Source organism: Chenopodium album, chromosome 21 (assembly GCF_948465745.1).
Source record: "Chenopodium album chromosome 21, dcCheAlbu1.1, whole genome shotgun sequence".
Taxonomy (NCBI): domain Eukaryota; kingdom Viridiplantae; phylum Streptophyta; class Magnoliopsida; order Caryophyllales; family Amaranthaceae; genus Chenopodium; species Chenopodium album.
In genome coordinates, this window is record NC_137854.1 from 31044897 (window position 1) to 31072584 (window position 27688).

General features: G+C 35.8%; 8 non-coding genes across 8 annotated transcripts; 4 read left to right on the top strand and 4 right to left on the bottom strand.

Moving 5' to 3' along the window:
• The first annotated feature begins 884 nt into the window (after window positions 1-884).
• On the top strand, window positions 885-1046 carry LOC145603216 (U1 spliceosomal RNA). The gene has a single exon (XR_014104747.1). It is a non-coding gene; the product is annotated as a U1 spliceosomal RNA (small nuclear RNA).
• Window positions 1047-3433: 2387 nt separating this feature from the next.
• LOC145603352 (U5 spliceosomal RNA) lies at window positions 3434-3549 on the top strand. The gene has a single exon (XR_014104856.1). It is a non-coding gene; the product is annotated as a U5 spliceosomal RNA (small nuclear RNA).
• A 495-nt stretch (window positions 3550-4044) lies between these two features.
• On the bottom strand, window positions 4045-4147 carry LOC145603170 (U6 spliceosomal RNA). Its single transcript, XR_014104703.1, has one exon. It is a non-coding gene; the product is annotated as a U6 spliceosomal RNA (small nuclear RNA).
• Window positions 4148-5905: 1758 nt separating this feature from the next.
• Window positions 5906-6102, bottom strand: LOC145603329 (U2 spliceosomal RNA). The gene has a single exon (XR_014104839.1). It is a non-coding gene; the product is annotated as a U2 spliceosomal RNA (small nuclear RNA).
• A 1764-nt stretch (window positions 6103-7866) lies between these two features.
• LOC145603327 (U2 spliceosomal RNA) lies at window positions 7867-8063 on the bottom strand. The gene has a single exon (XR_014104837.1). It is a non-coding gene; the product is annotated as a U2 spliceosomal RNA (small nuclear RNA).
• A 1440-nt stretch (window positions 8064-9503) lies between these two features.
• LOC145603297 (U1 spliceosomal RNA) lies at window positions 9504-9664 on the top strand. Its single transcript, XR_014104815.1, has one exon. It is a non-coding gene; the product is annotated as a U1 spliceosomal RNA (small nuclear RNA).
• A 1014-nt stretch (window positions 9665-10678) lies between these two features.
• On the top strand, window positions 10679-10794 carry LOC145603355 (U5 spliceosomal RNA). Its single transcript, XR_014104859.1, has one exon. It is a non-coding gene; the product is annotated as a U5 spliceosomal RNA (small nuclear RNA).
• A 498-nt stretch (window positions 10795-11292) lies between these two features.
• On the bottom strand, window positions 11293-11395 carry LOC145603171 (U6 spliceosomal RNA). Its single transcript, XR_014104704.1, has one exon. It is a non-coding gene; the product is annotated as a U6 spliceosomal RNA (small nuclear RNA).
• Between the last annotated feature and the right edge of the window lie 16293 nt (window positions 11396-27688).

Consider the following 27688-nt stretch of genomic DNA (forward strand, 5'->3'; position numbering starts at 1 on the left):
TATCAAACAACATGTACTACACTAAGCAAACATCTAAAACACATGTAAAGTGAGAAGGAACATAGACTTCATTTTTAGTTATACTCAACCGCCCAAGAGAGTGATGAGTTATCCCCCAACATCATGGAACTAAGATTCAAATGTTTTGAATACTTGTGTCCAACAAACTACGATATCATATACAGCCAGTTATTGGTGCCAATTAGAGGCCATTTCCTAAAGGGTAGAGAACATTTGTTATCTTTACTCAACTCCTTCAGCACTACTGGCTAGTATAACTAGTACTCCATAGATACCAAGAAGACCATGCAAGGGTTGGCATGCAAAGGTATGGTGTAGAGATCATATACAATTATATACCTGGAGGTATAATAACAGTACAAGTCTTTCGGTTTTAATATCTAGTAATTGTTCTGACTGTCTAAGGTCAAATGTAGTATTAAATATTCCCCGCCTACTAAAATTAGAAATACCATTAGCACAGAGATGCAAAGGAATCATCTGTCTGCGATTAATAGAGGCAAACAAGAGTGGCAACTGTTTTTCAGAAAAGTTGATGCACTTCAATCATCTAAATCTCTGAACTGATACAGTCCATAGTTTATATTTTGGATACAGCTTAGAAGAGCCCTAAACAAGAGTGGCTACTGTACATAGATTTATCACATATGATGTATTGCTCTTTCAATTATTTCATCTTCAGTACTAGATTTGGAGAGTTGACGCATACAAAAACACAAACATGAATATATCACTTATTAGCTATATAGTTTAAATTCATAATAGTTAGCTTAACAAGGTTGGATCTTGTCCCACATCACTTAACTAACAAGGGGTGTATAAAAGAGATGACTACAAAATGAAGATGTGTATGGACAAGCAAATTACTTACCTGGACGGGGTCAATGGGCGATCAAGAAGGCTCATGGCCTAGGTTGGTGGCCTCCATTGCACTTTAGGAGGGGTGCCTGTCTAACATCTTCCCAAGAGGAAGAGTGTACGTCATAATTTGTGATAGTGGGGGCCTGCGTTCGCGCGGCCCCTATCCAATTACCAGTTAAATCATCAGAATATATGTCAGTGATTAGCATAAAATGGTAGGAAAACCAAATAAACCAAAGGAAATAATTTAACACAGTAACATATCTTCTGTATCTTTATCAGATGTCTCCGAAGAGACAATTAATAAGATGCAAGAGCATTATAATATAGCCTTTATCTCTATCTTTTTCAAATGTGGGACTATATACACTGCATTTTGCTACCCACAAAATCAAATCCAGAAACCTACTAGTACTAGAATTTGTTACACCCAAAACATCTCACAGTGCCAAAGCCAACCACAACTCATTTTCTATCCAATATTCTAGGTACACTATCACCTGTGCAACTTCCAAAAGCTGTGACTTTTCCTAAACAAACCTCAGTAAATATCACCAAGTATCTAAAGCAATAAACGATAGCAAGGGAATTTAAGCTAAAAGATTTAATATATCTCTTACTTTCCTTAACATCTTCAGATACTAGCACTTCTAAGTATTGAATTAGTTGCCCCCACCTATTGTAGCAAAGCTGATCACACATTTTCAGTCCAAGATGAAGCATAAGTAAAAGACAAAAGATTTTGCTGGAGCTTTGGTTGCTACAAGCAAAATGATGTCTAGTAATGGAAGAGAACACAACGAACAAGCTCAGGGATTGGAAGAGGGCGAGGCAAGGGAGGAAATTTTAGATCAAAATCTAGAACTCTTGCGGAAAGGCCATGTTTCAAATGTGGTGAGTTTGGTCATTTTAAAGCTAATTGCCCAAATAAGAGGGTATTATTCAAGAAGAAGAAGAACAACAACAACTTCAGGGGAAAACAACATGAAAAACAAGAAGCTAGGTTTGTCTCAAATGACGAGGATTATTATTGTTAATCAGTTTCAGAACAATGCAATGAGATTCAAGTAAATGGATACTTGATTAAGGTGCATCTCAACATGTGTGTCCAAACTGAAAGTGGTTTACAACTTATGAGAGTTTGGATGGTGGTACTATTTTGATGGGAAACAATCATGCTTGTAAAACTGTCGGGTTAAGTACTATCCAAGTCAAGATGCATGATGGAACAATAATAATCTTGAAAGGTGTGAGACATATCCCAAATTTGCGAAAGAACCTTATTTCTCTTAGGTTATTAGAGAAAAGTGGTTGTAAAATAGTCTTGGAATTTGGAGTTGTAAAAGTTGTTTGTGGTTCCTTGGTAGTGATGAAGGGAATTCGTCATGGTAATCTTTATCCTCTTTTGGGGACATCTGTTACAGGTACAGAATGTGCGCCTAATGGGACGTTATAATTACAAATTACAAGAACACTATTGATTTGAGAAAAGTTTAGTGCACAATCGTGTTTTTAATAACCTCATGGAAGGTTACGGAGAAATCCACCTAACGTGAGTGTAAGACATACTTGTATGTACTAGGTATCAATTCAAGTTCACAAGACATTGATGCTTGCAAAACTGAGTATCCTTATCCTTTACCTGAAATTTTTTTTTTTATTGTTTTTCTAATTCTTTTGAATCATGTGGGGTAATCTTGGAGTTTGGTATTCCATAGTAGTTATCCTATTTTATCAAAATCCAAGATTTAGAAGCATCCCCTATAGACAAGATAAAAGGCATACTCACTTTATATATATCAAGCCCCCCCCCCCCCCCCCTTTTTTTTTTTACCAATAATTTTTATAATCTTTCTTAATTATATTAACATCTACATTTAACTTTAAGGCAATAATAAATATTTATGACCAAAAAAAAAAAAAAAAAACTAAAGTTCCTAGATCTGGTGATCTAAACAAGAGCCATAATAAAAGGAAGAAAGATTTAGGGGGTTTTAGTTATAGGGGTCGGTAAACTGAAAGCGCACACCGGCCAATATTTGCTTTCGGTGATGTTTGTTTGCCAATTTACAAAATAACTCAAATGTACTACCAAGAAGTTCAAACAATTGCTTTTTCCAACCTGGTTTTTACACCTACTTAGCTACAGAGATCGAGTTGGATAAAGAGTATTGTAAAAGGGGCTTGTGTAAGAAAAGGTTTGCTAATGTAGGAAAAAGTAAACAGTGTACTCAACAAAAAAAAAAAAAAAAAAAAAAGCAACAATAGAAAGTGTAACCAAAAGACAATCACTGTAGTACATACCTCTTTCAAACAAGAGTTAATATTTGTAGGAGGCAACATCCATCAAAAGACAGTTACTGTGTAGAGTCATCTTCCCTTAAAACAGCAAACAAAGACGTGTGAGAATATTACGCTCTTCATACTCTGCAGCCAAAATTTCACATAAAATATAAAGGTAAGACACAAAAGTCCCACATCAGTCAAGAAAGAAGATAAAAGGTACAACTTATTGCATAAATAACAAAGCCATCAATCAAAATCATCACGCAGCCATGCAGTGAGCACAGAGCGAACTATTCTTTCGCCTTTTACTAAAGAATACCGTGTGCTCGCTGCATTCAGTGGCATACGTTTATTTTTGGAGGGAGCTCCTTATAGGAGCTTCCCACAAGACAAGTTCAAGTTTCTTATAGACAACCCTAAAATTGTGGTAATCAAAGATCATCTTTGCAGATGGTTACTTGACCCTTGACCTAACATTTTCTTTCTTTTTCTTCATTTGACCTTCAATGCAATTAGCCTACTTAACTACAGAAAATAAGAGAAATAAGCTTTACTTACATATAGACCTGCAGTAAGCGATAATTTTAATGATACCCGATGCGTCATGTGGCTTAAGGAGTGTATTGAGTATAAATCCCGGTGAAAATCACGTAAAGTATCTAATATATACTATGTCCTAAGCAAAGACTATTTAAGCACTTCATGTCTGAGTTGTGAACAGACATTGGAACAGTTTCTCAAGTTGTGGTTAATCTCTATGCAAGATCCATGCTACTCTTCTATGTCCCTAACTCCCAATGAATCCTACCCTGACTCTAATATTAAGTCCTTACCAGTAAAGTGGTCCTTACCAGGAAACCAATTTCATAAGCTCAAAAAAATTTGGACCATTTCTCGATTTGTGCGTGTCATCCTTGCGCAGGGGCCATGCTAATCTTCTCTGTATCGTTCCAATTTTATCAGATGTCTCCGAAGAGACAATACTAACCAGGTGCTTAAACATTATAAATAAAGAGATATATATACATACTTTCAGTGTGGGACATACTGCTCAAAAATTTAATTTTCCAGTAAACCTAATATAGAGCATATGCCAATATTAGATAAAAATCCTTTCTTGAGTAAGAAAGGTGTCAGATGAAAGATACAGGGATAAAAATTTTAAAGCTATTATGCCACAAGGCACTTGAAACATTAATTTAATCACTACTAATAGAAGTAACAGATGATCTTATAAAGAACAGTGAAAAAATTGTCTTCCAAAGATTTCAACAAGATCAGAGAGCCTGTCCACCATATGAAAACGATCTTTAGGGTAGTAACAGATGACTTATAAAGAACTGTGAGAAATGGTTCCCTAAAGAGTACAGAACAAGCAAGAACTCTACAAGCACACTTTGTTACCCCATAATGCATCAATATATATGTAGTTATTTACTCATGATACAGTCCAATGACTGCAAACAGAACACTGAATTACGAAGTATTATTAAACTATATAGATATGGTCATCACCCCAATAACAATAGAGCAAACACAGCTTAGGTTATAGTAGCCTGACCTTACAATTCATGCCGTCCCCGGTTTGACCTCAATAAAGATGCTGGAGCTGTGGAGCTGGGTGTATATAGTCATCTGATTTCAGAGGCAGAGAGTAATGCAGATTACAGAAGCTAGAGTAGGCATCAAAAGTGTTTTCTGAAGAAAAAAAAAAGGAATTGTCACTAACTCAGCAACAACATTGATCAGCAATTGAAACGAAGCATCGAATCAGCTACAAAGTTTTGGTTTCTCGTCCAAGTTTAGTTAAAACATTGATTTATAGTCGGTAGCATTGCACGAACGAAACTAACTGTCTATGAAAGATAAATATTAAGAGGAACAGTACAACATTACAGAGAACATCATATTGTAAATCAACTCTAACTAAAAGAAACATCATTCAGCATCTGCAACACTTATTAAACACCATGCGTGCTACACTGACAATCAAAAGCAAAAATGCAAAACAAATGCAAAGTGAGATTCAAATGGCCAATAGAGTAAGGAGTCATCCCCCAACATCATGGAACTGAGATTCAAATGTTTTGAAAAGTTGTGTCCAAAAAACTATGATATCAAACAATTGATTTCTTTACTCAATACCTTCGGGACTAATCATAAACACTCCAATGGAGTAGCAAGTTTCAGTAATATATGGGTTAAGTTACTGAGACAATAATATTTATATTAATTACAAGACTATCCTACCTTGTACTTCTATCTCCTTGAGTCCTTTCCGAAAATTAAAAGGGATAAATCCATGACTCCATGTTCTAATTTTCTCCATGAATCCTAATCTTAAAAAAAAAAAAAAATCAAATTAAAAAATAATAATAATAATAATAATAATAATAATAATAATAATAATTTAGAGAGATTTCAATTCATGAGTCTAGGTTCCAGCTGTCTACTTTTTTTTTTTACATGAAAGAACATGTTCATGCAAAATATGCAGTGGATAATGAAAAGAAAAGGTTACTAGCCAAGAGCCTAAACAGGCATAGAACTTTTTAAAAAAAGCACAAATATCAGTCTTAAAAATGAACACAGGAATGTAATGGCTCAAGCTATAACATTGTCCATTATTTACAGTGTTGTGAAGATAGCAGAACTTATTTACATTCAACACTAACAAATTAAATTTAAACATAAGGTTTGGACTCTCATATCACGCAAAATTATGAACTAAGTATTGGTGGGGTGCGCCAGGCCAATGCAGTAGTGCAACGCATAGGCGACGCTTGAAGACCCCAGTAGCAAGCTACTGTGATGGGACTTCCCCCTTAAAAAATAAATTTAATATCGTTGTGAGCCATTGGCCCACGTATCAGATATTAAACTGATAAGAACAGATACTACACTTGATCTTAGCCAAAAGGCCGAGAAAGGTATGATTTGTTTGGTATAATCTCCTGCTTTTTATTTTCAAAAGTCACAGTAGCCTTGTCACATCTTTTCAATGTGGTAGTGTAGTAGAGCAATCCTTATTAGGAGGTTTTGTTCACAAAAAACTTTATGAACCTAGTTTTATAATTATTCTGATGTCTAGACTCTGGAGTTCATAGATAAGTAATGTATTAACAATCGAGCTAGGTATCATGGAATCTAGAGCTTGATGGAAAAATGGAGAAAGGTTTATCACACATAATTACTTCTATCTCCGGGTAAGACTGTGTAAGTCTGGAACATTGTAGTCCTTTATCTTGATATTGTGAACACGTAGAGAAAGTTTAATCAATCATAAGTAACATGTAGCAGTAAAAGAGTTTACATTTCAAACTCCACAGAATTCATCTTGGCAAAGTTTGTACTGAACTGTCAGTTGGCCCTGTGAAAGAGAATGTGAAAAACAAGAGAAAAGGCTATAGAATTTCATATCTGCAAGGACTGTAACCAAATGATTGAACACCATACATCAAGTTAGAGAGAAAGCTAACCGTGAATAGAACATAGCTCCACACATTATCATTAGCTTATGCAGGCCAGCCATTATCCTATACAAAGTAATAAGATTAACTGCATCTAGCGTTATATTGACTGCAGTGGCCTATAACTTGAAAGAGAACTCCCCATTTATCCCACTATAGTCTAAAGCTCCTTTTGGTTCAGCTTCTTTTAACCAATTTTGACGTATTGCAGACATAATAAGTTCATATACGTTAAGATATATTGTCAAAAAAATTGAAAAATAATTCCACACAAAATAACTTCAGTTTAGTTAGGTTTTTTTTTTTTTTTTTTTTTTTGAAGATTTTAAACAAAATATGTTTTTATCTCTTCACTTAATAAAAGTTAAGACAAAAAGATAAAATAAGTTCAGATACAATGAGTTTTTTTAAGTTCAATAAGCTGTATTTAGACAAAATAAGTACATACGCACTATATAGTGTAATAATCTGACGAGTGATGACACTAGTAAAAGAGAGCACCAAAAAATTTTATGAAGTAAACAACACCAGTAGAATTTGGGCCAAAATTCTGTCTCCATACAATACATCACTATTAATTAAATAGCCACAGAAAAAAATGAAAAACTCCCAGAATCAGAATCAGGATGTAACTTCGGCTGTACTGCTTAAGGGATGTGATTGTATACAAGTAAAGATAAATGTTTATAAAACATACGTGCCTGAATGCCTGGATGGGGTCAATGGATTATAATTCATCATGAAGGCTCAAAGCCTAAGTATTTGCTAGCATCTTCATTGTACTTCAGAAGGTGCAACTACCTAACATCTTCTCAAAATGGAAACGCTAACATCATAACTCATGATGTAAGGGGCCTGCATTTACCCAACCAATAGTCCTTACTACAATCTTTACTTCCTACTTGATACACTAGGTTGCTATCTTAATTCTAGTTTTAACTCCTTGACTTCAATAAAGAAACATATAATCATCTAAAGAACCAAGCCTGCAGTTAATATAGCAACCAGGTGAAGAACCAAAACAGCAGCAAATACTTGTATAAAGACATGTGCCACTAGTTCTAGGCCTTCTAGCAGTAACCATACTCCATTCATCAGGTATCACTAGTGAAGGGACCAAAAACAATTCACCTTTTGAACTTTTATAACATAATATACTGACATCGGGTGAAGGCAACAGTATCAAGAATGTCCAAGGTAGCATACCAATAATTTGAACTAAGTATTGGTGGGATGCGCCAGGCCCGTGCAGTAGTGCAACGCATGGGCGACACTTGAAGATCCCAGTAGCAAGCTACTGTGATGGATCTTCCCCCTTAAAAAATAAATTTAATATCGTTGTGGGCCATTGGCCCACGTATCAGATATTAAACTGATAAGAACAGATACTACACTTGATCTTAGCCAAAAGGCCGAGAAAGGTATGATTTGTTTAGTCTCAACTCCTGCCTTTTATTTCCAAATGTTGCAGTAGCTTAGTCTTTAGTTTTTCAATGTGGTACAGCACTCCTTGTTTAGGGAGTTTTGTTCACACTCTTCACTGTAAACGTCACACATAAGCTCAATATTATTATTTTAATGTCATATGTAATATGATAATTCTTCTTCAACAAATGTTAAATATGGCTTTACTATTGTTTATTTTAACATTATTCCACTTACAAAATTTTACTATTATGCTGCTTACGTACTGGCTAGACCAATAGAGGTCTGACACCAAATGAATCCATCATTATTGATCAGTTTTGTCGAAGCATCTGCTAGCTTATCTTTTGTATGATTTTGTTTAATATCCACTCCCTTTAAGAAATTGTGTCCTCAACTCATGTGCAATCGTTGAATATAAAATGAATCAAGTTATGGAGATAATATCATAATAGTCTGTTTAATTGAGTTGTCATTATGCCTTTACTAGAGTGTCCTAATAACCTTTGGGCCGATGACAAATCAGCTCAAAGCCCACTTATATGTATCCTATAAGGTCACACTATACAAGATTTGGATCAATCAAGGAACAAGGTTGGGCCTTGTAGTGGTCGACCAGGCCATGAGGAGAGGAGTGAAATGAGTGGGTTTGATTAAGGTTTAGGATATATAAGACACAATGCATTCAAACCCTAGGATTGCAAAATACACTCTCTTAAACGCTCTCTCTTTTGTTCAGTTGTGCATCTCCACGAAAGGTAGAAGATTTCCTCCTAACCAACTAGCTTTGGTGGAGACCAAACTAAGCTTGGTCTAGTAGTAAGGATTGTACCTTACAATCTTGAAGTTGGGGGTTCAATCTCCACTAAAGACACTTTGAGGGTGGGGATCCCTTACCCTTCCCCCTTACTCTTTAAAGTGTCTGACCCACAAATACCGGACCAAAATCCGTGAGGGTTGAGGCACAGTTCGGTTCCTTCTCCTTACCTTTACACACACACACAAAACAAAAACCAAAAAAAAACAAACCTACCTTTGGTGGAGGATTGCTTGGAGTCTGTGAACCAAGTAGAGGGATAATAATTGAGGCTCTTCTCTCCCAATGAGATAGCAATCACAATGTGGAAATCACGTCTCAAAGGTCATTTCTAAATTGACTTCCCAATTCCCATATGACAAAGCTAAATATAAACCAAGCTGACAAAGTTCAATTCTAGAACGAAATCAAAACATGACATTACAATATGACTTTACAATTCTTAACAACATGACCCTATATCATATAAAGAGAACCTTTAAATTGAAACCTATAAAATTGTCTACCTCTTTTTCAAGTTCTAAGATGTCTTAGGATATGAGAATATTGTCACACATTATTAAAAGTGTGGAAATGAGAATCACAACATAGATACAAAATGAAGGGATGCCATATGGAGAAATATACTTACCTGGACGAGGTCAATGGGCGATCAAGAAGCCCATGGCCTAGGTAGGTGGCCTCCATTGCACTTTGAGAGGGGTGCCTGCCTAACATCTTCCCAAAGAGGAAGAGTGTACGTCATAATTTGTGATAGTGGAGGTCTGCGTTCGCGCAACCCCTGACCATATCTATTTCCAAAACTAAACTGACAAAATACAATATGATTAGCTCTCCATTTATAATTTCAACAAACAATTATCATTCAAAATAGGCAAATGTAACATTATTAGCCTTGCACTACACATTAGATTATGGATTTCATAGAAGCTCAAACTAGGAAAATGTAACATTATGAGCCTCGCACTATACATCAGATTTTGGGTTTCACATAAGCTACTAAGATGTAGTAAGTGCCTAATTTGATATACAATTAAGTACTAGTGATTCTAAAACAAATGACAAAGTGTACTATATGTTGGTTACATTATATCTACTGAAAAATAAGTGAAAATCACAAAATTCTTGCATGTAATGATATAGGAAATCAGTTAATAAATTATACCATCTGTCATCTACTCAACACAACAATTGCACAATCTCTTGCTATCGTGAGGGCCAGAAGGATCTCTATATGTACTTTCAGCCCAAATGTCCTAATCTTAATGGTATGTCAAGTGCCTATTCAGCAGAAAGTTCGAATTTACAGCCAAGAAAACTTCAGATACTACCTTTGTTCCTCAATGATAGTTGCACATACTTGGCTACAGACCAAGGAGTTGAAGAGAGTGTAAAAGTGAAATTTGTATAAGAAAAAGTTTGCCAAAATAGGGAAAAAAAAGTGTAATCAACAAAAAAGAATGAACAAAAGTAGAAAATGTGTAACAAATGAACACATCTAGTACATGCCTCCTTTTTAAAAAAAAGTTAAAACAGCAAGCAAAGACATCTGTTCATTTGTGGGAATATTACACTCAGTCCAGAAAGAAGATCTAAGGTAGGTCTTTGCTACATAAATAGAAATAGCAAAGCCTGCTTTTATTTTCAACACGCAGCCACACAGTAAGCACAGAGCGAACTAATCTTTCGCATACAGGATATAAAGGATAGGCACAAAAGTCCCAGATCAGTCCAGAAAGAAGATCTAAGGTGGTCTTTGCTACATAAATAACAAAGCCTGCTAGCATTAACAACACGCAGCCACGCAGTGAGCACAAAGCGAACTATTCTTTCGCCTTTTACTAAAGAATACCGTGTGCTCGCTGCAATAAGTGGCATACGTTTATTTTTTAAGGGAGTTCTATGATGGAACTTCCCACAAGCCAAGTGAAAGTTTATTATAAACTATCAGCTCTCCACCCCTTTGATTATCAAAGATCAATTTTTGCAAATTGTTATTTAATTTAAATATGCATGCTTCTATGACCTACTTAAAACTTTTAAGTAAGCAAACAATTTATCATGTTGTAACATAATCTTTGTGCAGGAGACTAGGAGTCATGCTATTCTTCAAAATTTCTATGAATCCTACCCTCATCTTGTTCAATATGTTAACTGCTGCCAGTGAAAACTGCACTCATCAAATATTTTGAGTTCCAAACAATAGATGCACATGACACAAATTCATGCAGAAAAGTCTTCTGTACATCACATCTAATGAAAGTAGACTATCTGAAGAACAAGAACCAAAAAAGGGTTACATGTCATTCCTTACCTGGAAACCAGATATATGAATTTACCAGAAAAAGCATGTCTATGAAAGCATCTTTGAGAGCATTACTAGAATAAAGTAGACATGAGGTGGTTTTTAAAAAAAATTTGGACCATTTCTCGATTTGTGCGTGTCATCCTTGCGCAGGGGCCATGCTAATCTTCTCTGTATCGTTCCAATTTTATCAGATGTCTCCGAAGAGACAATGCTAAACTGATGCAAGCACGTTATAAATATAAAAATATCTTCACATACTTTTAATGTGGGACTTCAAGTTTTAACATGTTATCAAAAGTCAATTATCAGCAAACCTTATACAGACTAGTTTGTTCATGGGACAAAACTTCAAGGTACTAAGGCTAACTACATCTCATAGGATACTCCTCCCATTTCATTGAAATTTTATCCAATATTCCAAGTACAACACCATCTGCCTGACTTCCAATGGTGGAACTGCATCTTGGAAATATTCAAGCAAATCTTGTACAGTTATGACTACAATGGAATCTAAATTTATTGCTCTAAGAAGAATGATCAAAATATGTGCTCGCATACATTCTGATGTGGAGGCGCTCCACTGATATCATTTCTTCATAATTCTCGAGCTGTGATAATCACCATTGCAACAATTATGCCAACAATGAGAAGAAAGCAACACATTCATTTGAGTCATATGCCTACTAAAGGTTTGTTGTCAAGTGAGGTGATATCACTAAGCAAAGTAACATTGCATATTCGATGACTAAAGTTGTAATAATCTCATCAGTCAAGCAACAATTAACACAAAACAGTAAACAAATAACAAAGTTTGGGAGGATAAGATTGAATATTTAATAAATCAAATGCTCCAAGATTTACACAAAACAGTGAGTTTAGCTCACTACTCTCCTATTAGTAGTGACTTGAGGACTTGAGGTCACAACTCTCATAATAGTGATGTTAGTTGATAAATCTCAACATTCATCCCAAATTCTATCCACCTTTTCCTTTCCCCCTTTCTCAATTTAGAATAAAGCTATTAATTCTTATCCTAAAAATATTAGACTATCCATAGTTCCCCCTCCTTAGGTTTGTTTATTACATTACTAGTCGCCCAAACTTCCACCTTGTCCTCGAAGTGTTTATAATCGGTGCTCAATTCTTAGACTTGGTAACATTGATCTCTAATCCAACTCTTGAATAGGCCAAAACTGAGAGCAAGCTGCCGTGAGAGTAGTTGCTCATTTGTAAGAATTGGTATTCCCTTCGGTGGCTTAATCATGGTCGAAAAACTCAGCAGTTTGTCATGGGAGGTACTTTACTTTTGCGTGAAGTAAATGGTGTCTACATTGGTATTACAAGTGTGCAAAATGAAAGGAATGAGGATATTTGGTACTTTGGTATGAAGGTTTGTATGAGGTTGACATATGTTTGAATGGTCGAGTTGTGAATTGAGGACTTGAAGGGTGGAAAAATGTGGGTTAAAAGATTAGAGAGAAAGATAGAGCATAATTATAGAGTAGACCAATTTGAGCTCAATCTTTTGCAGTTCAAATGAAGTACAAAGTCTTATATGTGGCTAGTTCACATAATCACATATAAGACAATTTATTAAGTAATATGGGGTTACGGTTATGAGCAAATGGGGTTACCTTAACGTATGTAGGTTACTTAAATGAGAAAAAGGGGTTACTCTCTTAAATAAGTGGAATTATTTTTTCATTTTTTAAAACAAAATAATAGGGGTTCCTCAAATGAACAAATGGGGTTACTTATTTCTAAATTAGTTGATTTCACTCGTATGATAAATTTGGGTTACGTTTATGGACAACATGGGGTTACTCTTATGAAAAATGAGGTTACTCATACATATAAATGAAGGTTCCTCTTATAAATCAATTTGGCCACACTGTATGGCAAGCCACATACAAGACTTACCCCAAATGAAGATATATTATTATCCTTATCCTTATCTCTATTTTTCATACCAAACAGCCCGTAAATTGAAATGAAAAAAGAGAGAAATAAAACAATTAAGGATATTTTAGTAAGTTTTATTCAATATCCCAAACTTTAATTCTTTTTTTACAACCAATCAAGCAACATCTCAATTTATTCATTACAAACAAATGAAGACACATTTTATATTCCATGTCTTACTTTATTCATTACAAACAAATGAAGACACATTTTATATTCCATGTCTTATCAATTAAATTCTCTTCTCTTATCCATATCCCTCATACCAAATGCAACGTGACCTAACCAAAAAGTTATTGATCAAATTGATGTCTAAGCACATCCAAAACTATGTTAAACAATAAACACAAAAAATAGTAACAATCAACAAGTCCTCATAACCTCATAGAGCTCATACGATTTCGAAATCCCACAACAACAATTGAGAGGGGACCGAAACCTAACCACCTACCCAAAATTAAACCCCCAATCCAAATTAGCCCAAAGAATGAACCAGATGGAAACTCCCAAATATAATAGTGCTCATACGGAGTATTACGACTGTAAAACAACGATTCTTGGGTCGGTAAAACCCGAAATTTTCCAAAATAATGTCCGGGGTCGGATATTATACAATATTTGATTCAGAAAATAATGTTTTCAGGTTGGGTCAGTGAATCAATGATCAACGGTCAATATCTTCTCACATAAAGAAACTACTTCATTTTATGTTACCCAAGAACAAAAACTTTTATTAAACCAACAGAAAAACTAATAAATTAAGAAAAACAATAGAATAATGGATACAATTGCATCATAACCATCATAGAATAATTTACAATTATTGCACCCCACAAACCAATTAATGGGGTTAAAATAGCAAATAAATAATTGAACAAAAATAGGGGAACGAAGGCAGTAGATTACCTTAGCACCAAATGTTCCATAATTAATACAGTAATTTGAAAGTGATTAGTTGTGGAAGGCCCTCAAACATTGAGCATTTGAGGGGTATCAAGCCTCATCAAATTGAATCAACAAGCAAAACTTTTCTTCAACAAGCAAAACTAATGATCGTGGTTTTACTGTTTTAGCAAGATGACACAGCAACGACTGTCTAAGTGTCTAGTCTAATCAACGCAATGCTCACTCTTTGGAAAACAAAAAGGCGGGGGCTTTGGAAACTTCACTCTTTTTCAGTTTTTCTTCTTTTTTTTTTTTTACTATAGAAATTCACTTTTGATTAATGGTTAATTAGTGGGTAGTCCCTGCGTTGTCCGGATTGCTACTTTTATAATTGTATAATGAAATTTTTTAATTTTAGGAAAATTTGCCAAGAATAATACCACATTTCATTGCTCTTCCAATAATAGAAACACCTTTGGATTATTACAAAATAACACGATCTTTGACACACATTTTCTATAAATAATATGTGACATGTTGGTAACTTGTTTAATAGGTTACGTGTGACATGTGTCACAATAGGATTAATCTATTTTTTATCAATTTTCTTTTATAAAAAAAAGCCCCCCTAACCAGAAACCACCAGCATTCGGCCCCTTCCTTTCCCCTGTCTCGTCCGCGTTTCGGGCCCCCCTCCCCTCTTCATCCTTGATTCCGGTCTCCCTACCCAGTCCCTCTTTCCTACCCCATCCCCGATTCTGAACCCCCTCCCTTCCCTACCCAGATTTTGGCACCCCCCTCCCCTTCACGCAAGCTTTCTCTTTCTTTTCCGGTTGGTAGGGGATAGGGTTTCGATCTCTCTCTCTTTTCCGGCAGGTGGGGGAAAGGGTTTTGATCTCTCTCTATTTTCCAACAAGTGAGGGAATTGGTTTTGGAGGCAATTTCGAGGGCATGGCGGTGGTTTTGAGGCAGTTTCAAGGGGAGGTCGGTGATTTTGAGGTGATTTTAAGGGCGGGACGGTGGCTTTGAGGCGGTTTCGAGGGTGTGGGTGGGGATACGTGGTTGTTCGAGTGTGGGGGTGGGAGGGAGGGCAGCTTCGAGGTTGGGGCTGTGGAGGGGGGGTTGTTCTCGGTGAGTGGGTAGGCTGACAGGGGAGGATCTGAACAGGGAGGGGGAGGTGGAGGTGGAGGAGGGCTGCTGAACAAGAAGATGTTTTTTTGAATTTAAATTTAAGGTTTTTTATTAAAAAAAAATTAACAAATTACAACGCGACACGTGTCCAATGTTGTAACACCCTAGAAATTCCTTTCCTTTAAATACCTATCTTACTCTTTAAAATATGATTTAGGAATATCTAAGACATTACCGCCACCGTAAAAACGGCTAAGGCAATTATCAAAGATACACAGCGGAAGACTTAAAATCAAAAACCATTCAAACAAATCAACTTAAAAGTCAACCAAACGAAAGTAAAGTTTCAAACCAAAACAAATGAAGTCAAATAAAATCAAACTACAACTTGGAACCATTAAAGGTCCTTATTCAAAACCATTTCAAAACCAAACCTTTGCGTTAGTCCATATAAAATATATTGTAAATAAATAAAGCATAAATCACATCGTAAACTAATGGAAACTAGCATGATTCACTCTTCACTCATGCCCCGTCAAGAATATGCTTCAATACTTGAAAAGTTTATCTCTACTTGTCCCCACTACTCTCCATTAAAAATGGGTCATCATAGGGCCAAGATAAAGACATGGCCAAAACACACAAATACACACAACCAGCAAAGCTGAGTACATAAGCGTAATTAAACACACTAACATGTTTTCAACTATCAACACGCACTTACCTCAATGCACCTGTTTACAAGCACGCACAACATTCAAAAAGACTTTTTAACTAGACACTAAATAATTCATTTAGCGTTGATTACGCATCAAACGGGTTTCCAACTCTACCTCCCCCAAATAAATTGAGGTTAACTGACACGGGAGCTAACCGTGCCAGCGACAAAACCACACATAGGTGGCGGAATTCCTGCACATAATAATAAATAAAAGGGTTTTTCTATATTATAACCCTCTAACTTTTCGTTTTCTACGATGTGCCCCACTTTTTGAGAAATCTACACTGTAACCTCAAAAAACATTTAGCTTCTATACGGTAACCTTGCTGTTAACAAATTCCGTTAGTGGAGCACACTCGCCACTTAATAATATTTTTTTATCGATTTGCGTGTTGGAAATAGTTCTGTGAAAAGTTTTGGGGGCTATTTTGGCTCTAAAGGGTCCAAATTGAGCTTAGATTTGACAAAAAAATGACACAGATGTCTTGTTTTGTGTATTAAATACGTAAACACGCAAATCGAGACATTTCTTAATATGAAAAACGAGTCATTTGTGTTATTTTTTTGTTAAATCTAAGCTCAATTTGGCGGCTTTAGGAACAAAATAGCCCCCAAAACCATTAACGGAACCATTTCCAACACGCAAATCGATTAAAAAATATTATTAAGTGGTGAGTGGGCCCCAGTAACGGAATTAGTTAACGGCAAGGTTACCATATAGAAGCTAAATGTATTTTGAGGTTACAGTGTAAATTTCTCAAAAAAGGGGGCACATCGTAGAAAACGGAAAGTTAGAGGGTTATAGTGTAGAAAAACCCTAAATAAAAAGGAATGTACAGCGTCCTGTACTCCATTAGAAGTTATGGTTAAATATAAAACCCCATAACTTCCCCCATTGTTCATACTCAAGGTATATATGTTCCAAGAGTTTTGGTGCGTAATCTCTTCCACTTTACGTTATTTACATGTTATTGGACTTTGTGATGACTCTCAAAGCATAATAAATTAATCAATAATAATTATTCAATCAACCAAACATACCAATTTAATTCTTGAATAATTAGTGACCATATAATATTTAATGTTGAACCCTTTTAGATTCTACCTCAGTGTCAAAGACACCTTAATTAAACGCATAAAGCACCACAAATCCTATCCCTCGATGTTAAAAACACCTTAAGTGCACAAAGGCACCAACATACAATTTATTCCTCGTGTACATAGACACTTATATAGCTCCATTCCCATGCTTAAAGCATCAATAAAAATTATATGAACCATAATAAAATTCCTTCTCAATATTCCTAACCAAATTAACTATATAGATTAATTAAACATGCATTCTAACATGCCATAAATAAAAGTGTATTCCATATAATCATGCCAAAAATATAATTTTCCAATCCATAAACCATCACAAATAATTCATGCTTCACAATTCAATCACCAACGCCAATAAATCACAATTTCATACATAAACCTTAGCATGATACTACTTGTAATTGATTGAAAGAAAGCCTAGCATGATACTACATCACCAAAATATGCTAAGTACGCGAACGTACCTTGAGTACGATCTTAAAATCGCCACGACTATAGAAATTGCTTACTTCGAAGTCTCCTACTCATTAAAATCATAGTAGAGTATTACAATTCACTCTAAACAAATTTCCAGCAATATATACTATTATAAAACCCCTCATAATTTAATTAAAATAAGCTGAAATTATATTTAAAACTTCATACTTAAAACCCAATTTATGGGTAAATGAAATTCCTTCAAGAAACTTAATATTAAGTGCTCTACATAAAATTCCAGCACTTTATTGTAATTAAAACTTGTTGTGATTAGGCCTTAAAACACTTGAATCAAGGATCTAAACCAATATACATCATAATCCTTCAATATTTCATAAATCAAGAACCTAGGGTTTCAAAAATTGGGGCTTTTTGATTAAAAACCAAATCTGAAAATTAATCAACACAATTATTATAATCAAACATCAAAATTCAATCCCAAAACTCATAATTTACAATTAGATTAAAGCATGATTAGTTTATAACAAGAAAGATTAAATATTTTTAAGTTTTTTTTTCGGGAACCATAAACGGCAGCAGCAGCCACCACGACACGGCTGGGCTGATGCCGCCCCTGCCTGTGCCGCAGCGGCTGCTGGCCGTGCGCCGGTGGTGCGCGGTGGTGGCCGGTGGTGTGTCGGTGGTCCGGCTGTACAAGAAGGGGAAGGGAAAGAGGAAGAAAAAGAAAAGAAAAATAAGGAGAAAAGGGAGAGAAGTTTACCTTGGGTTTTCTCCACTCTGGGCAAAGTTGATTTGCCTCATAAGAGGGATATTTATACCCCTTCTCTACCAACCCCTTTTCCCTAAACTTTCCTCTTTTAATTTTTCCTAATCCCTTCCCTAATAAAACTTGTTAAAATCATACTTTCTTAAAATACAACCCCAACTTTTATAAAATAAAGTGATTAAATAAACTTTCCTTTTATAAAAATATTTCCAACTTACATGGAATAAGTGGTTAAAATACCATAATTAAAATATTAAAATTATCTAAATACTTTATAAAATACATATTTTAAATAAAATACGTATAAAAATACGGGATTACAAATGTAACCTATAAAATAGGTAACCGGTTTTTTGTTCTATTTATAAAAGATGTGTGTCAAAGGTCGTGTTATTTTGAGACAATGCAAAGGTGGTTCTATTATTGGATGACCGGTGAAAGGTGGTATTATTCATGGCAAATTTTCCCTTATTCTATGTATTTTGTATTTTGAAATTGTCTTTGTTAAGAAAAACTTTTATTTTAGTAATTCCCCTATTTGTTTTTCAATACTTGCAATATTAATTTTTTTATTGTTGTGTTAACAAAGAGTGATTAATTTTGAAATCATTGTAAACATGAATGAAAGAGCTATGTTGCTACTTTTGTAATCGTTTAATTGGTGTTTTGACATCGATATTGTCAAACCAAACCTCTTTTTTTTTCCCCATGAAGTCCGATCAACTTAAATCCCAAATCCAAAGCCATCAATAAAACACCAATCTTCTTGATCATGGTTACTCTACTCATGTAATTAGTTGGTTCTGCCATGGTTGAATCAAGTTTATAAAGTATAAGATAGCTCTGGCACTTCAAATTTACAATAATAAAAAAAAGAGTAAAAAAATAATAGGAAATAAAGAGTCAAGCTGTCAAGGTAATTCAATACCCGCCTTAAATCATTAATACAGACAACACCGACCTGTCGTTTTTTTTTCTTTGAAGGAATGTGTGAGTGTGTTTTTTTTTTAAATAATTAAACTATGAGTTAATTCTTTTAAAAAAAAATAAAATAAAAATAAAATAAAATAAAAAATAAAAATAAAATAAAAAAACAATGTGGTTTATATTTATGTATATTTCTTTTTTATATTTGTAACATGTTTTGATAATTGGCTTAGATGGTTGAGTAGTCAATTTTCTTATAAGTGTTTTGAGGTTCAAATCTCCTTATCTTCAAATTTTTTATATGAAGTGATGATATGGCATGATGAGATTTTAGGTAGGTGATATGGCATCATGAATGTGTTTGTGAAGTGACATGGCATCATCAAGTGTTTGTGAAGTGACATGGCATAAATTGGAGAAGTTACGTGGCGTATTGACGTTTTTATAAACACCTTTTAATAGATTAGTATAGATTTCCAGCTAGTTATTGCTTCGAGAGATGCCCCGGATTTGGATCAATTAAATGTGCAATGTGACACACTGCCACCTAAAAATATTAGCTTCATCGTAAGAGATAAGAATAATTGAAACTTACGATTTTCAACTTTTCATAGTATAAATGAAAAATGTACATTATAAGCACTAACTCATAAGAACAATAATCAAAATTGTATTACTTGTATATTATGAATGAGAATTGAACTTTGTATATTATAGGCACATATATTTTATTTTTATTTTTTTAGAAAAAATTAAAAATCTAAGCCATATACAAAAGGGTAAGTCTTGTATTAGGCTAGCCACACGGTGTGGCCAGTATGGCCACATTGGTTTATAAGAGTAATTTTCAATTATATGTATGGGTAACTTCATTTTTTTCATAAAAGTAACCCCTTGTTGTCCATAAAAGTAACTCAAATACATTATACAAGTGAAATCAAGTGATTTAGAAATAAGTAACCTAATTTAATTTGTTCATTCGAGTAACCCCTACTCTTTTGTTTTAAAAAAAATAAAAGAATAATTCCATTATTTAAGAGAGTAACCTCCTTTCTCATTTAAGTAACCTACATACGTTAAGGTGACCCTATTTGCTTATCACCGTGACCTCCTATTACTTAATTATTTGTCTTATATCTGATTTGTGAAGTGCCTAGCCACATATAAGACTTTGTGTATACAAAAGATAGAGAAAAAAAAAGGTATTAAAATAAAAACTTTAGTCATACAATTTCTTTTAATGGACGTATGAGTTAGAGAAACAAAAGAATAACATTAATAACAAGTAAATTTTATTCATTTATGTTACAAATCAAATTATATATGATGAAATATTACTTTGTAAAATTGCTTGATGCTTATTCAATCTAGTATATAGTATCCAATGAATCACCATTAGGGCCAATTCTCTTCAGCTTAATTTTAGTTCAATTTTTATCTTAATTTTCTTCTCTTATAAAATATTCAAATCAATTCAATTTAGTTTAGCTCCAATAAGTTCAGTTCAGTTCATTTCAATTCAGTTCATTTCAATGCAGTTCAGTTCAGCTTAGTTCAGTCAATCAGAACAAACCCTTAATGCAATTAATTACTTGCTAATTGGATTTTGTTATTGTGCAGTTACTAAGGAGATAAGAAAAAAAAAATTAAATAGGGAGGTTAATATGAAGACTTTTCCATTAAATTAAACATTATTATTATAGAGAGGTTACGCATATGAAAAGTTTTTCAGGTAGCTTAAGTATTGCTAACCTCCAGGTCACGCCTTAGATTTTTATAAGATAATTTAATGTGCGTCATGTCATGCTGACATAAGAATGCCACTTGTCATAATATCATGTAATCCATGAGTTTTAATAATATTATTATAGATTAGGGAATGTATTAGAATTGTTAGGCCATGTTAAATATTCACTTCGGCCCCGTTCACTTCACCTTAATTTTGCTCGATTGGAATTATTTTTATTGACCTAAAATATTATTTTTTCCAACTTAAATTATTTTTACTGATTTGAAATTTTACTAAATTTCAATTTTATTTCTTCTTTTAAGTTTACTGATTTTTAACAATCTAAAATTAATTTTACAGAAATGAATCTGAATTAGTGAAGAAACAATTAAAAAGTGATGAAGAAGTATATGATATGTACAATGAATTTGCCTTTAAGTTGGAGAATTCCCGATGTATATGATCTCAATTTTATGGTTGTATGATAAAGGTTCATTTCTAATATACTAAATGTTCATTTCTTTTTTTTTTTTGGACATGTTCACTTTTTATTACTGAATGTTCATATTTTTACGTGTTCATTTTTATTATTGAATATTCTTTTTTTTTTATGTGTTCATTTTTCTAACTAAATGTTCATTTTTAAGGTCGTGGTCTAGCAAATTTATGATTATATGATAATCAGATTCATTTTAAATAAATGATCATTTCCTTATAACATGTTCACTTTTTAGTATTAAATGTTCATTTTTTTTACGTGTTTATTTTTTGTTATTAAATGTTCATTTTTTTCATGTTCATATTTTTTAACTAAATGTTCATTTTTTTATTTGGATCGCGCGTTTTGGGCCTCACTTGTTGTAGCTAGTGCAGCCAAGACCAATTGCGTGGTATAATAACTTGTAAAATCTTGGACCTTCTCTCGTATCGAGCCCTTAATCATTGGATTCTATTTTTCTAACTCGGCCTTGGGCTTAGAATATACGGTCATAAAATACGCTCCGTCTCTAATATCCTTTTAGTGGCCCAATAAGCTCTGGAATCATCATAATCCTGCAAATTCCTACAAAATAACACCAACTCTACAAAAACACTAGAAAGTGTATATTAGTAATAAAAATAGTTCCGTAGAGCTCAAATATGCATAAATATGACCGTGGGACGGGGGATAAAAATATATATAAAATAGACTCATCAAGCAAAGTAATGGAGTATTGGAGAACTAGTCTAAACTTGAGTTTTTGTGTTCATGTCCATGTTCACCGTAGCTTGATATAGTAGTTACAAACATTGTTTCAATATTTGATATAGAAGCATTATTTGACTTTGTTTTGGGACTGCTCACTGCTCATATTTATGTAATGTTCACACTTTTCATTTTCTGCTCTTTTTTGGTTTTCAAGTCATACTATATGATCTGTGGCCTGGAACATAAGTTGAGGAAGGCAATTATATTATATGCCTTGTTCTGTGTCTGTGCAACTACTGCAGTTGTTGCCTCGCAAAGCTGCTGATACTACTGCTGCATGCTTCTATGCTCCTTGTAGGGAATATTTCAAGCATTATGATAACCCCAAACTTGAACCCCACTGTGATCATACACTAAAGTACGGTGGCGTTCCAAAGGGAAAGACAAAGAGCTAAAACGAGTCGCCAACAAGTTTTAAGGAACTTGTACCCAAAAGACAATCCAAAGGACCGTCAAATACTCCATAAGGTCTTGAACCAAACAGGGTCCGGGGATGAGGGTACGAATCCAATCTACAAAAGAAAGGACCCGCCCTATAAAATAGGCCTCTACTTTGTTCTGCTCGTATTCATGCGCGCTTTTCGAATAACATACAAACATTATATTAAACCTACCCTGTTTATCTATGTTGGTTGAAATATTAATGCACAAATAAATCTATTATTGGCGATCACTTGAGTTAAAATCACATTAGCCTAAATCAAATTATTAATTATCTTATTAAGCGTGATTTCAAGTACAAATTCCCTTTAACCTGCATAAAAGGCGTGATCAAGCAATAACAATAAAAATAAATCAAGCAACATAATAATAAATAATAACAATAATGATAATAGCATGATAAGGCATAATAAAGCTTGATAATAATAGCAAGATCCTAGGCATGATACTAACAATATTAATAACGAATCCTAGCATGTCACTAAACAATAAAGATCAAAGCTTTAAACCTAACATGGTACTAACATGATATTAGAAAGAGTAAAGACACCCTAAACATGATACTAGAAAGCATAAAATAACATCCTAACATGATACTAAGAATTAAACATTAATAATCATGCTTTCTACATTATGAAAGAAATAGGGAGTAAGCTAATCTACTTACTTTGAAGCTTCGTACCTCTTTCTAATAACAAAATACACAAGTTAGTAAACTTCAATGAAAATCAATAAACAATAATTAAAGAATTAAATTGAAATCAAATTAAATAAAGTTTAGACTAGTTTTGGACCAAACCCTCAGAAAATATTAACCTTGCACGTCTAGGGCGAAGGCAACTTCGAACTTGGTTAGATGACTCTAAGTCTAATGAATGCGGAATATTGTAAAACTAGAAAAGAGAGAATGAAAGCATAAAGTTGATGATAATTAATACTTAATGATAATTGATGATTCTGAAAACAGGAATACGGACGCTATTTATAATGAAAATAATCCGGAAAAACACGGAATTTGATAAGGAATAAAACTCCACGCTGTCGCCAGGACTGGACTCTGTCGCGACGCGACAGTGTCTGTCGCGAGGCGACAGGGTTTGTCGCGCGGCGACAGAGTCTGTCGCGTGGCGACAGACTTGTCGTCTGGCGACAGCCTGTATAAGCGCGTTTTTATCTTTTTACAGAATCCGATCTTTAATCAACTTGATCTACGGAATCCGTACAAAAGATGAAATACGTTTTTAGGATGATAAAATAATATTTTTATTCCAAATAAAAATCCTTAGGATAATTAACCATTAATCCTATCAATATTAGAACTAAGAAGAACTTTCTAGAAACTTCTAGAAAACTATAATTAATCCTAATAGCTTTAGGAATGATAATTAACATTGGGCCCTCCTCTAGATCATTGGGCCGTATTAAAACAAAACTCCGGGCCCAGTTTAGTATTTTGGCCATAACTTCCTCAATATTCATCGGAATTGGGCTTATAATATATCATTGGAAAGGTCTTTTCAAGCCCCATCCATCTACACTATTATTGGACCCTTATCATGGACCAAAATAAACTGAAATGGGCGTTTTCAAATAAACAGAGCCATTTTCGAAAACAGAGAGAAGAGAAATTAATTAAAACTAAACCGCGACATTTGACTTTCGAATCACTTTCACCTCATTCGATTATATTTCGACGCACAAGGCATTCATCACTGGGTTTGGTTTTGGGGAGACACAAATGGGTGTCTACAGAAGCCCCCACTTTGACTGAGTTTGAAGAAACTTATGTTTCGAAAAACGAGAGTCAAAGTATCGATAGGGACGGAGAATGATTCAAAATGCTCTGCAATTCCAAATCACTCTTATAACGCCGATACCTGCAAAACTAATCATCAGTTAAAACAGATAAAAGAGTTAAGAAACGCGTATCTTGCACCGTCGCGCACACGTCTCTGAACGTAACCGTTTTGCTGCATTATATGTTGCTTCATATATTGTTTGTGACAACCTCCACTATGCCTCGTGAACGCCATCCTTGAAGATAACCATATGTCGCCGTCTTCAATATTCTTGATCCTCCACAGTATTTCGGGAACATCATCGAAAATAACTGTATGTCGTCATCTCCTGGGTGTGGCTATACTTTGCCACAGCAGTATGTCGCCGCTATTAGACCATCTCTTCTTTACCTTGAAGGATCGCCGAAGGTGACCTTATTTCGCCATCTCCAATTTTATGACATTACCTCGTCTTGACCGTGCTTCGTCACTAAACAATCTCCCTCTATGTTGAGACATTGCCAAAGAATCACTTTACCTATTGACCCTTAATATCATTATACCAATGCCGGTACCTCGGTGCCTTTGCTTTTATAACCCGTTACTTTGGTGTGCTTATTGAACCAATACTTCGGTGCCCTGAACCATTACCTTGGTGCCTTATTTGTTGAACCATCATCTTGGTACCTTATTTACTGAACCATTATCTTGGTGCTTTATTTATTGAACCATTATCTTGGTGCTTTATTATGAGCCAATATCTAGGCGCTTCAAGTTAAGTGAGACGATTTTTCATCAAATCGATCACTTAGTGTTTTGATCGAACTGACCAAATCATGTCAATTTTGCTTAAAGGGGCTAACTGGCGTACCAAGGAACCCAAATCACTAAACTGGACCCAAAAAAATCATAAGGAGGAGCCCAGAACCCTGTCGCTGCACTAGCGCCAAGCAAAAACGCCTGTCGCCGGCGTTTGGTTCTGTCGCCGCGCGACAGAGTCTGTCGCCTCGCGACAAATCTGTCGTTTGGCGACAGAATCGGGGCTTTAAAAACCGATTCTTCTTCTTCTTCATTTCGCTGCTCTGCTTTCATTTTTCGCAAAAAACTTCGAACGATCGGTTCTTGCTCGTTTCTCAACCAAATTCGCTCAAACTTGTTGCAAATCGAAGCTCTTCTCATCTATTTTCCCGATCTATGTAAGTTTTGCTCAAACTCTACTCGGTTTTTGATGAATTGGCTGTTCTTGTTTGCGTTTTTTCCGAAATTTCGAAACTTATATTGCTCAATTTGCTTTGTTCGTTAAATTTTATGCCTTGAATTTGTTTAATTATGTTTGTATATTGCCTTGGGAGTATTTTGAGACTTGTTTGACTCAATTTGGTGAAGAAATGAACAAATCACCATTGTTGGACCTCTTAAGGTCGTGAAGAACAATGTGAGTCGTTCTTGGTATTTCAACTGCTTTTTATGGTGCAATTTGTCACAAATATTCATTATGTGTTTGCAAGAAATTGTTTGTTTGCTCAAAAGATGATTCCATGCTTGTTTGAAATCTTACTCTGTTTTAGTACTACGTATTTTTTGCTCGAACATAGTATCATGCGGCTTAGGTGAACTGTAGAAACCATAGAAACTTAAGTTTAATTATTTTTACAAACTTTAGCATGGCTAGACGACGTGGTTCGAGTTCCCGGTCGAGGGACACGCGTCGAGAGGACGAGCCCACCAGCGAGGGCGAGGACGTTCCTTCTACTTCGGGGTTGGGCGACATGCCTGACTGGGACGAGCGCACATTATTCCACGCGCCAGTTCACCACTTGTCGGAGAGAGTCCGACGAGGCTTAGCGAGTGGGAGGACCCGTAGCCACGGCTCGGGTAACTCCACCATAGGCTCCTTGTACGACAGCTTCATCAGTCGTGACGAGGAGCTTCGTCATCTTTGGGAGTCATGTGGGTTGACTCCTTTGCTACAGGCCACCCGGGCCATGTTTTCATACGACGGGGGCAACCTCGTCGTCCGAGCTTTGGTGGAGTTCTTTTGGGACACCACCAACACCTTCCACTTTCCCTGGGGTGAGATGACAGTCACTCCAGCTGACTTTAGCCTCATCACGGGGCTGGATTTTCAGTCCACTCCTCTTCCTTTCGATGCTGGCGTTACTGTTTACTCGCTAGAGGTGCTGGAGTTGTTGGGGCCGATCGTCATTCGGGCCCGGGCTGAGGTTCAGTCGGGACAGCTGAGTTCCCGATGTATTCGTCGCTGCACACTGGCTGCAGCTTTTGAGGATGATGCGACTACCCGAGAGCAGCGGGTACGCATCTTTGTGCTGATTCTGCTGTCAGGGACATTTTCCCCTGATCGAGGTAGTAGGGTGCTGCTATACTACCTGCCTGCCGTCCGCGACCTAGGATTGGTGGGGACATATGATTGGGCCAGCATGGCCTATGCTGATTTTTTGTTGGGCTTACGGCGTTCCTGTCGCCACAAAGCCCTGTCTGGAGAGGTCGCCCTGTCCAGCTTCTGGAGGGTCGTAGAGGTATGCCTCCGTTTTCATTACTTAGGTTTTGTCTCAGATGTTTAGGAACGTGTTTTCACTATTTTTGTTTTTGTGTAGATCTGGTTCTACGAGTACTTCCCCTCTCTTGCGCCAGCGAGGCCTTCTCCTCGCGGGCTCCCCATTGCTGCCAGTTGGGGAGGCCGCAGGGGTCCGCCAGAGGCGTTACGTCTTCGAGAGATGATTCTTTCGGTGAGATTTTGGCTTTAACTTTTACTTAAACTTTATTATTTTTGGCATTAGTGTCTTACTTAGTGATTTTTCAGGAGCCTAGCCCGGTATATCGACCTTGCGCTGGTTTCCCTATCTCTCCACTAGCGGCGCAGTACTCAGCTGAGCGTCGCTATTTTCTGGGGACATATGATGCGGTGGTCTACCTAGGGGAGCGGGTAGCCATCCAGCACTCCTCAGACTTCTTCGTAGTCCCAGCTCCTCCGCCCCGGCATATGTTCCATGATGCCTTGCAGCGGGATCGTGCTGGTGGTCCCTCGCGAGGTACTCATTGGAGGACCTTCATTCTCCTCGAGCAGAGCTATGAGGAGGATCTGTTGCCGCTGCTGGCGCCGGCTCCTGTTCCTACAGAGGAGGCAGCGGTATGTCATTATTTGTTCAGCTTTATTTGTCTTAGGTAGCCCCCAAGTATCTTTTTGACCTTCTGTTTTTTAGCAGGCTGGTCCTAGGGAGTTCATTCCTCCTAGGATGTCCATACGTTACCAAGGTACGTATGGACCGATTGAGGAGCTCATTCCTCCTGCTCCAGAGGGGGAGCGGTTTGTGGAGCGGTCCATCCCTCGTCACCAGACTCGAGTAAGTACTT